Below are 10,885 nucleotides of genomic sequence, written 5' to 3'. Positions count from 1 at the left end.
TATTATATATATATATATATATATATATATATATATATATATATATTGTGAACAAGAAGTATTTGAATAAATTTCTAGCATTAACATTTTATGAATAACATAATCAGATTTGAATACTCAGAAAAAAAAAAAAGCGAATATACATTAAAATGTCAATACTATTTGTTCCATAATTTAAAATCGATAAGCAAAACAAAAGTTAATTAATGAAATTAATGAATTTAACTTTTGCTCAATGTATATGTCAATCTATATATGATATATCATATAATAATATACTTTTTTTTTTAATTTTTTCATTGGCATTAATTTTTCTTCTTTGAAGTAAATATGATAAATGCACGTGAAGAGTTTTAAAAGCAAGCATTAGAGAAAATGGACATTTAAAAATGTAAGCCCGTTAGCTCGCAATATTACGAAAATTGCATCAAGCAGGAAAGTCTTTGTTCAAATGACAAATTGATGCGCGAATTTACTGAAGACTATTTCGCGTGCAACTTCTAAGAATCTAAAATCGCCGATACTTCACTCATTTCATTTGCTCGCGATACTTTAGTAATCAATTAATTCGCGGTTTTAAATAGAAGAAACAAATCGTTGCATCGAATTTTTACTTAGGTAAAAAATATTTCATACACATTACAACAAAACAAGCATGCACATTTTATACTCGTTGTACAAGAAACAAGCTAAGACGTTCGTTAAAATTTACTTTTGCACAGTGTCGAGAGTGCATTTTGAAAAACATAAAGTACTCGACGCTAAATCGCATTAATTCGCTTTTGCATTCGTGAGCTGTGCCGTCCTTGTTACAGGGATTCGTTCCCTTTATTTGCTGTGCAAAGGTCCAATCCGAGCAAAATCAGAAACTTAATTGACAAATTACGAACTTCTGACTGTACAGACGAGTGGCTCGCGGCGCATCGCCGTCGTTAGCAAATTGCAAAAAATTCGTACCATGGTATGCCTTGATTTGTCGTAAAACGAGCAAAATTTATAAAATAACCGAGCAAATAAGACAACATAAATCTGATTTTTATTTACTTAAGAATATTGATATATTTAAAGATATTGATAAAAATTAATAATTATTTTTTCTTGTAAACTTGCGTGAGAAACAGTCGATTTAATTAGCCTACAGTCAAAATAATTATATGTAATAGTATAAACACAAAATAACTCTAAAATGCAAAAATATAAACAAATTAAAATCTACCGCACCTTATTTTCTTAATATATAAATTAATATCGATAGAATATACTATATTGCGCAAATAAAATTAGCCAAAGGGAAAATAACCACAATTTCTCATTATTCAATACAGTACCGCAACAAGCAAATTCTCTGCTCGTCAGCATCAAAGCTGATTCCTGCCTACCATAATAATTTATTAAGCGATTAAATTGTACTTATCCATCTTTATTATATCTATCACGCAACATTCTAGAACGGAAGTATTAAGCCCTTATTAAGCCCTTTACACCTACACAAGATTTAATCAAAATTAATAGTTAATAAAGCAACGATATACACGAGAAATATAACACGGACTTTTGTCAATTAATAGCAAGGATAAAAAAATAATAAGAGGATGTCACAATGTGAATGGAAGGAAATATGAACGAAATGTCGTTAAAAAATAACGTTTATCATGTAATTTTTACTCGAAACACTATATATTATTATTTAGTGCCTATCAGCATACAAAATCTTTTACGAGAATGTAGTTTAAATAATTATATATATATATAGAAACATAATCTATATGAAATAACCAGATTTTTGACGAAAATACGAGATGCGTGATTTTCGCACTCGATCACACCGTTAAGAAATTGATTTCCATTCGTCGAAAAGAATTACGTACATGTAAAGATACGTAACATTGTTGTAAGTTAATAAATAATTATCTGTGATGTAAATCTTAAAAAAAATATGCTATTCATAAAATAAACTTTTTATATCATATTAAAAAATTATCTATTACTTCAATATTAATATATATATATATATATATATATAAAAGAATGCGATGTTAATGGAAAAATAAATAATAAATTTTACGTAATTAGATAAACATTAATTATAAAATTGTCTCTATATGTACAGCAATAATAATAAACTCAGTGTACCTTGATATATTATGCCCTGAGGTTTTTGCTACGTGCGCAAGGACGGCAAAAAGCGAACAGAGAAGTGGCTTGATACGAAGCGCAGTCTCTTTTGACGTACGGTGTAAATGACTAGATATAGAATTCCCTTCTTATATTATAGAATAATAAATAATATTACAGACTATTAAAACCGAATGCAGAAACGATTTCCAATAAAGTCTTTCAAGTGTTTCGACATATAGGATTGCGCAAGCATATTCTCTTCGAGCACGATTATAAATATATCACACAGATTTTTTGCTAATAACAATTAACGAAGAAAATTGCTAAAATAAGAAAGGCAAGAGGATAAAAAAGATCATCGACGCGAATAAACTCGGTCGAATGCACAGGAACGAGAGGAGGATGGGGTCAGCAACGGACATAAAAATAACAATATATTAAAGAATTAAAGAATTCTTCATGCTTGAATTGAGTTTGACAAAATTCTCAAAAATAAGAATAACCCCGTTATTTGGCAAAATATAACGTATGCGCAAGAATTTTTCTTTAACGTTCGAATATACCACAGTTTTTAGGCAACAGATGGCTTGTCGAGAACAACTTCCAAAGAATTAAGAGATTAATTAACTTAATCTTCTCGCTACAGATACAATAAGAAAGATATTGTCGATTGATTCTATGATATTAAATAAGTTTAAAGTTAAAATTGTTAAATAATGACTCTGTATAAAATATAAATATCATTCATTCTGCCAAATCCTGTAAGAAATTAAGACAATTTACAAATACTAGAAACTAAAGTGAACAAAAAATGCAGAATATTTCAATATAAATTTCAATATAAATGTATATTCATAATGCTACAGAGTTATTTAATATTAAAAATTAAGATACATTAGAACTATTTACCTATCATACAATCTACGTCTGCACAGCTGACAAAATACGTCTTTTTATGTATGTATCTATTACATTTGGGTTCATCATCATCATATGTTATATGCATACGCTGCAGAGAGAGAGAGAGAGAGAGAGAGAGAGAGAGAGAGAGAGAGAGAGAGAGAGAGGAAAGGAGAAAAAAGAATAGTTTAAGCGTCATGTGCGTACACAGCGTATCGTAATGTGAGTTTAAATTTCGATATAACATGTCCACGATGAGATTACAGTTTTAGCGCAGCAACGTATGCTTGACATGAGTTATCAACGTCGCTGGCAAAGGCATCGAGCCGAGTGTAACGATAATATGGTTAGAGATCGAGAGTAAAGATGCGCAGCCAATTTGGGACGGCCGCGAATACGACCGAGTATCGTTTAGCCGGCATTCAACTCTCGGCGACGAATTAGCCGCGCTGTAGATCGCGGGTGGAAACGTTTCGTGGTGTTTCGCGTTCCGGAAAAGTACCGACGACGATACGGCTATGCAATTTTCCGATGCATCGCCAGACGGGGACGCGGGGCGCCGTCTGGACGGCCATAATCACCTCACCTCAACTCGCATCTATGCTTTTTCGCGACGAGCGCCTCGCACATGAATGCGCGGGAATGCACAACGTGCAATTCACTCGCAAATTTATAAATCGCGATCTGTGAGAGTTTCACCGCGAAATAATTATACACAAATTTTTCTAGAAATCGTGTACAGTGGTGCGAGATTTTTAATACGTTTCTTGGTGCGCGCATGGTGCCTCGTTGAAATTCGATTTCAAGGACTAATCACGGAACTGGGTATTCTTGAAGCAAGATAAGATCGAGCTTTAACGCAAGCTAACGAAATATACGTGCGCTATACATAAATGTACGTGCGCTGAACTTCTAGTATTAATGCCAGGTTAATTCGGGATCAATTCGAGCCAGGTAACGTTGAAAATCAGACGTATCTATTATGACAAGTGAAAATCTGAGTTTCAATTTCAGAGAAATTTAATTTACGCTGATATCTCAATAAACGCAATTTACTTTCGATTAGCTTTCGTAGTGGAATAACGCGGATTAAAATCAGCCAATCTGAGAGCGCGCGCGCGCGCGACCAGGGGAATATCATAAAATCTGAACAAAATTATGAAACTGGTTAAAATTATGTTCGTTTTACTGCACGATTTACAGCAGCACAAATCTCGGTTTTTTTAAATTTAATGTTGCATAACGATAAAAGAATTCTAAAGAAGCGTTTACGAGCATCGCGCTATGGAAAGAATAATATCCTATAACCACACGGAATTTAATATAGAAATGCAAAAAATGCAAAAATTGAAATACAATTCCCATCTACTGCGAAATCTCTATCATGCTTCAATATCTTTTAAAGCACTTATCTAAATCGCCATTAATAAACAATAGCGATAACGCTAATAAATTAAAAATATCAGGCAAAATCTTGCTTCAAACAAATAAAAATTTTTGAGTCATTAAAATCTATTATATACGTTAATCTAACAATCCGTATGAGAATATAATTTTATTGAATTTTGTAATCAAACTAATAAAATTCGTAAATATTATTATAAATATTTCAAATCAAATTCAAGTTCGTCCTTTCTTTTTCTGCTATTATTTCAGAAATCTATATCTAAAATTAAACAAAAAAAACTTAATATTACGTAACTTCGAGAACTACATATTCAACAGCTGTTCCAAAGTCACTTGATATACAGATTTCACAACAACATTTCATTCGTCGTAATATAACTCTAATTTAATGAAACTACAAGTAAAGTCTAATTTGTTTCTTAATCAAATACAATACCGTCCATTCTATCTAAATAACGCATAAGCATAAATCTAAACAGAGATATCACAATAAACTTAACACAAGATTGATTTGCGTCATGTTATTGTAATGTATAAAGAGAATATCAATCATTCTGTGTATAAAGAAAATATTTATATAATGAAAATTATTACACTTATTATTAATAAATTATTATTAATAAATCTGGCGCAAAGAAATACAAAATTCTGTATTTATGACGTTTATTTCTTAAATACCTACAATATGTAAATATTCTATCAGTGTTTGACAATTATTTGATTGATAATTTACATAAATTTTTATACTTATAAAAAATATGCTTTTAAATATGATAAAAAATAACAATAATTTCATTAAATATATTACACATTACAATATTGCAATAATTTATAAAAGATATAATTCGATTGTTATATATATATGTTTGTCATTGTTTGTCTCTTTTAAAGCTATAGTATTAAATATTTAAATACATAAAATTTAGAAGAGTAAAAAGTTTTATTTAAAAACCTTAAAATCATCTCTTCCAATAAAATAGATACATATATTACGTGATGTTTTCCTTGAAACCCTCCAAATTTACATATCATATTTACATGAATTGATTAAAATGGGAAACCCTGTATAATGGACCGAATATAAATAAAGAAATTTATTTCTGCAAAAATCAAGCCTGTAGTTCAAGCCTGTAGTTCAAGCCTTCAATTTTCCAATGTATAGGACCGACAAATTGTCAGCTGTGAAAAAATATACAAATGAATATTTCTGAGCTCAATTTTCTCCGTGCCGTACGATCAGACATTGTGTTTATCACGTAAAAGAGACAAGAACGTCAGATTCGTAAAAGAGATTATACTCGAGAAGATATCGATCGACTTCACGTGTGATCTTCGCCTACATACTACGTTTACATCGAGATATTCTCGTTTATTGAATCTCGGCCCTTTTCTCTGATCCCTACCAACAACCCCTTCTCGTCAAGATAAATAAGTTCTTTCCTCATAAATAATACGATAACGAAGCACTCTTTCTTTTTTTATCGTTGCTCTGTGCGATAAAGGCTGACAGTAAAGGTGAAATTTGCTGACTATGCGGATGGTAGTCGTAAATTTTATCCGCAAAATTAAGCATTTTTTTACGTTGTGGGATGCAAGAAGATGTATAGGCGGGCATTTATATTTTGCAGAAATGCCCATACTTCCTTTATTTTGATAATAAAATTTCAAAGGAAAAACTCTACAGTCGTTTTTTATTGTCACACTTAGAAATCACAGGATGTAACATACACGATCTCTTATAAAGAAATAATAAAAAATATAAAAATTTTATCCTTTTTGCAGTAGATATTGTGCTCCGTATTGTCGACAGTTTTGTAATCTTACATTTTGCTCTAAGAAGAACTAAGGAATGTTTAATCATCACACAAATCATTTAAAATTGAATAATTTAAAAAAAAATATCGCATACGTTTCTTCAGTAAAAGTTAAACGTTCACTTTTCCAACAGAAATGAACGCAAGTCGTATGTTAAAATCATATTGTTACTATAAAAAAACGAAATTTATAGGCAATTGTCATAGCAGTGTATCAACGTGACGATTCAGTTATACAAAACTTTTCGTTTCACTACATTTTTCATATTAATCCTACAAAGTTTAAAAGTAAAGACTATAAGATGCCTATAAGAACCAATACAAATTATAGTCAAGTATACATACATTTTTTTTATTAAAAATGATTTCTTACAATAAACGTTTCAACCTTAGTCGTAATATAAAAACTAGTCATATAGGAATTTAAGAAATTATCAATCGTTTATTACAAGAAATAAAATTAATATTTTTATTCAGTAATCGCAATTATAGTGAATATAACTATTTTGTTATATTCATTTAATATTTATGATAATAATAACTAAAAAATAAGTTTAAAAAACTAAAGATGTTCAAGCAGTGCGTGACTGTTATTAACAGTCAGAACAATTGATTGTATATATTTGCCTGATGAAAAACAATTACATATAACATATAATATATATACATATTATATATATATATATATATATATATATAACAATAAATAGTAATATATAATTATGACTAAATTATAGTTAAATTATGATAATTCTAATCATATTTTCTCTCGTGTTGGTTCACATAAATAAATGATCATATCACTTTGTCATACGCCAGATGGATAAGCTGGTCGAGAAGAAGTATTTCGATTGGACGAATTACCCCTTCTCGACTACCCCTTCTCTACCAGCTTATCCATGTGGTATATGACAAAACTGAGATATGAGATAATTTATCCACGCAAACCAGCACTGAGAGAAAAAAATGATTAGAATTAGCATAATTTAACTATTTTATATTTATATTCTTGTATGACTAGTTTTTATATTATTATCGTTATTTTGTGATAATAAATTTGCGAACGTTTTTATTTATAAGCGATTTGTACAATATATTGAGGAGGACCCTAAAAGATTGAAACGTTTATCATTGTCATTTTGAATAAAAGAAATTTAATGATCAGCTCGTATTGGCTCTATAGAGAGGCATGTCACATTCTTTGATTAATTTATCATTAGAGCCTTTTATTATTAATTTATCATTAATAGAAATTCTATTAATAATGTTTAAAAGTAAAGATTACGAAAATAATAATAAAAAGTGTGACAATATAATTTCTTCCTATAGCAGTACCTTATGAAATACGCGAATCTTTGAAGAATTAAATCCGATAGATCGCGTGAATGCAACCGCTAAAGCAGTTTATTAGCGCAGCGAATGCTTGTTAGAGTCAGAGCTTACAGCCATCAGTGATAACAGCACGCGTCGCGTCAGACGCGCACGCGACAGGACGCACCGCGCGGTACGGCGTTGCGACGCGTCGCGACGCGACGCGATGTATCATCGCGCCGGTCGAGCCGATGGACGATCGTCGCGAATCGGAGCCGATTTGGAATGTGAACTAGATTTCGAGCTGCCGGTCAGACATGACCGGACGGCTCTCCGATGATCGTTTCGGAGCGGCGCGGCGCTCGAAAGGGGATGAAACAAAATGAGAAGGAGAGAGGAAAGAAAAGGGGAAATGCGTAAGGCAGCGCTCTCTTACCTTCCCACGTCACGGCGAGATACACGCGAAATCCGTCCACGCCATTCTCTCTCTCGAGCACAGCACCGCACTGCACCATACACAGAGCACTACTTGAGCAACACCTCTTCCACTGATCGGTCGGTCGGTCGGTCTCTATCTTGAACTATATCCCTCGTTCCTTCCCCGTCTACCTTTCTGCCCTTTCTATCTTGGTCCACCTGTCCGTTTGTCCTCTCCCTCTTTCTATCTCTGTCTGCCTGTCTCTCTCTCTCCCTCTCTTCCCCTCTCTCTCTCTCTCTCTCTCTCCCCCTCTTCTCCTCGGTCACGCCGGCAGGAGAAATCCTTCGTCGGCGGCCTCCCTTTTCTACAGCACCTTCTCCTTGCTCTCGGGGGCGACGATCGGGCCGTGTCAATGAGCGCGACGTCGCGATCGGAGCCGACGACGGTGACGATGACGACGGCAACGACGAACGTCGCCGATGGCGAGGGCGACGCGAGACGTGATTAGGAGGAAGAGGAAGAAGAAAAGGAAGCGCCTCCCTGCGGCACGCGCGCGCGCGAGAGAGAGAGACGATCCAGCATCCAGCTACGCCCGTGACAGCGTCTGGGCAACTACTGAGGAGAGGATCTGCGCGGTTCCGGCGCAAGCTTTCGTTCCCGTTTTGACCAGACACGGCGCCACCGTGGACCACCCTTTTCGACGAGGGAGAAAGCGAGGATCCGGGGTGAGAAGAGACACGCGGACCATGAGGATAAAGACACGCGCGCGCGTCTACTCTACGCGTCGTACTCCGATGGGTGAGAGATAAGAGTGATCCCAATCATATTATGATATTAGAAAATATATCCCTCTTTTTCCTTCTCATTTTCGTATCTACGCATCGATGTTTACTTGCCGATACTACAGGTGGTATTGATATTTTATGAGAATATTACTGTCAATATCCTGCGCCCAGACTATCATCTTTTATTATTATTTCTAAGTCTTTTCAGAATAACGAGCTATCACCTGTAAGTTGTTTATTGCAATTTATAACGTGACTTCCTTGCTTTGTAATCACAAATTACATGTTTAAAGGTAAAAAAAAATAGTTTAACAACGTTATTTCTCTTTTGATCGTGGAAAACATCTCTTTCATCGTTTGATATTTAAAAATATTCCACAGTTTTTAATGCTTATATGAATAAGAATTGATACGTTTCGAAATTTCTTTTATCTTTATGTAAATAATATAAAATCTCTAAATTATTATATATTATTATCTAATTATATACATAGATATATTAATTGTTTTACGTCATAGGGAAAAAAATAATTTATCAATTTCTACAAAAAGTAATTTCTTCATTTATATCAGTTTCGACTAAGCTGCCTCGAATGGAATCCGAAAATTTAACTTTCGCGTTCCCATTTCTCTTTTCAAATAAATGACATAGATATCGTAAAATGTATCTTTCCGAAATACCTCAATACGTCATAATATTGTTACAGTCTAAATTTGAGCTGTTTTGAGGATGAAAGTAGACGACCCAGGTTCCACCGCACTAAAATTCAAATTTATCGTGATCATATAAACTGTACTAGCAAGGATATACGAAATGTATTAACACTCAGCTTAAAATTTCATTTAATTAAAGTTTGCCGAGTTCACCACGCTTCTAGATACAATGCCGATTGGGGTCGCGAAGATTACACTGCTGAGATAACACGGCATCTTGGCGAGATGAGTTTCGCGCGGTCGATATCGAGCTACAATATCGGAGGCGACGTACTAACGGGCCACCGTACTGATATCGTACGTCGTTAAAAAGGCAAGGCCGCCTTTTACCCGTCGCGGCACGATCATCAATAAATTCGACGAGCTACGTGATGGGGCCTCGTTACAATTTACGGCTGAAAACTGATGTGTAAATAGCGACGAATAGACGATATTTTCATATAGAACGATGCTATGATCGGAATCACGAACTAATCAGGCAATCTCTTTCTGCCTTCCTATATATAACGACATAATTTTCATTAGACGCAATTAATTGTTTAAAGAATGAAAGACGCAATCGTAGATTGTAGATTGCAGATTATTTCATTGTCTGATAGAAGGAACAATATACGTAATGCATGGACATATTTCAGTTTTTAAATACACATATTAAAATTTTTATGTAAAATCTTACTATATAAAAATTATCAGTTTAAAAAATGTCAATGTAGAAATTAGTGTGATTATTATGAATACTGCAAGTACTGCATATGCAGTATAATCTGTTCTTTTTAATTGTTTATAATATTTGAAAAATCCTGAAGTTTATATGTATCTATATGTATTGTATATTATATTAAATATATGTATATATAAATTTCTTTACACTCATAAATAAATTTCGTGTATATAATATTTTATATTTTCATTACAAGAAAAAAATTATAAGTCTTAAAATTATATTATTCCAAATTAATATCAATTTTTTATTAATATTTGAGTTTATAAAATAAAAAAAAAGTGATAAACTACAGGAATAAAATGCAGGAAAATCTAAAAAAGAACAGACTAATTATAAAATTTTTGCGTATCTCAACGTATGAACGCATTCATCTTCCGCTGCAATTGCATCTGCAAGTACATCCAGAAACGGTCTAGTAATAATAGCCTCTTATTCTACGCTGATTGCAATTCATTTCACTTTACGCAATATGCGATATAAAATTCATAGAATTGCAATTTTATTTAATTTATAATTTAATAGTTAATTAAATAAACAAATATTTATATATAACAAAGTTAATAAATTGATTAAAGAGTTTTATATGTCTACCGTACTTTTCACTTTATGTATATCATTTCACGGGCAATGGATGCGCGATATGAAATCCAATTTAACATCGAAATCTTTTGTATTTATAATATATAAAATATTA

The 10,885-nt window shown here is 32.7% G+C and overlaps 1 protein-coding gene across 1 annotated transcript in view; it reads right to left on the bottom strand.

The window, feature by feature from the left end:
- The window catches only part of LOC108757073 (two pore potassium channel protein sup-9), an 83,558-nt gene extending 75,067 nt beyond the window's left edge, over nt 1-8,491 (bottom strand). The window contains exon 1 of the mRNA XM_018501391.1: nt 7,987-8,491. The gene's annotated coding sequence lies outside the window, so the exon portion shown is untranslated. The remainder of the gene's footprint in view (nt 1-7,986) is intronic.
- Nucleotides 8,492-10,885: the final 2,394 nt, after the last annotated feature.

This window comes from Trachymyrmex septentrionalis, unplaced genomic scaffold (assembly GCF_001594115.1).
Source record: "Trachymyrmex septentrionalis isolate Tsep2-gDNA-1 unplaced genomic scaffold, Tsep1.0 scaffold131, whole genome shotgun sequence".
Lineage (NCBI taxonomy): Eukaryota > Metazoa > Arthropoda > Insecta > Hymenoptera > Formicidae > Trachymyrmex > Trachymyrmex septentrionalis.
The sequence above is the reverse complement of the archived record's forward strand: the minus strand, read 5'-3'. Positions and strand labels throughout refer to the sequence as shown.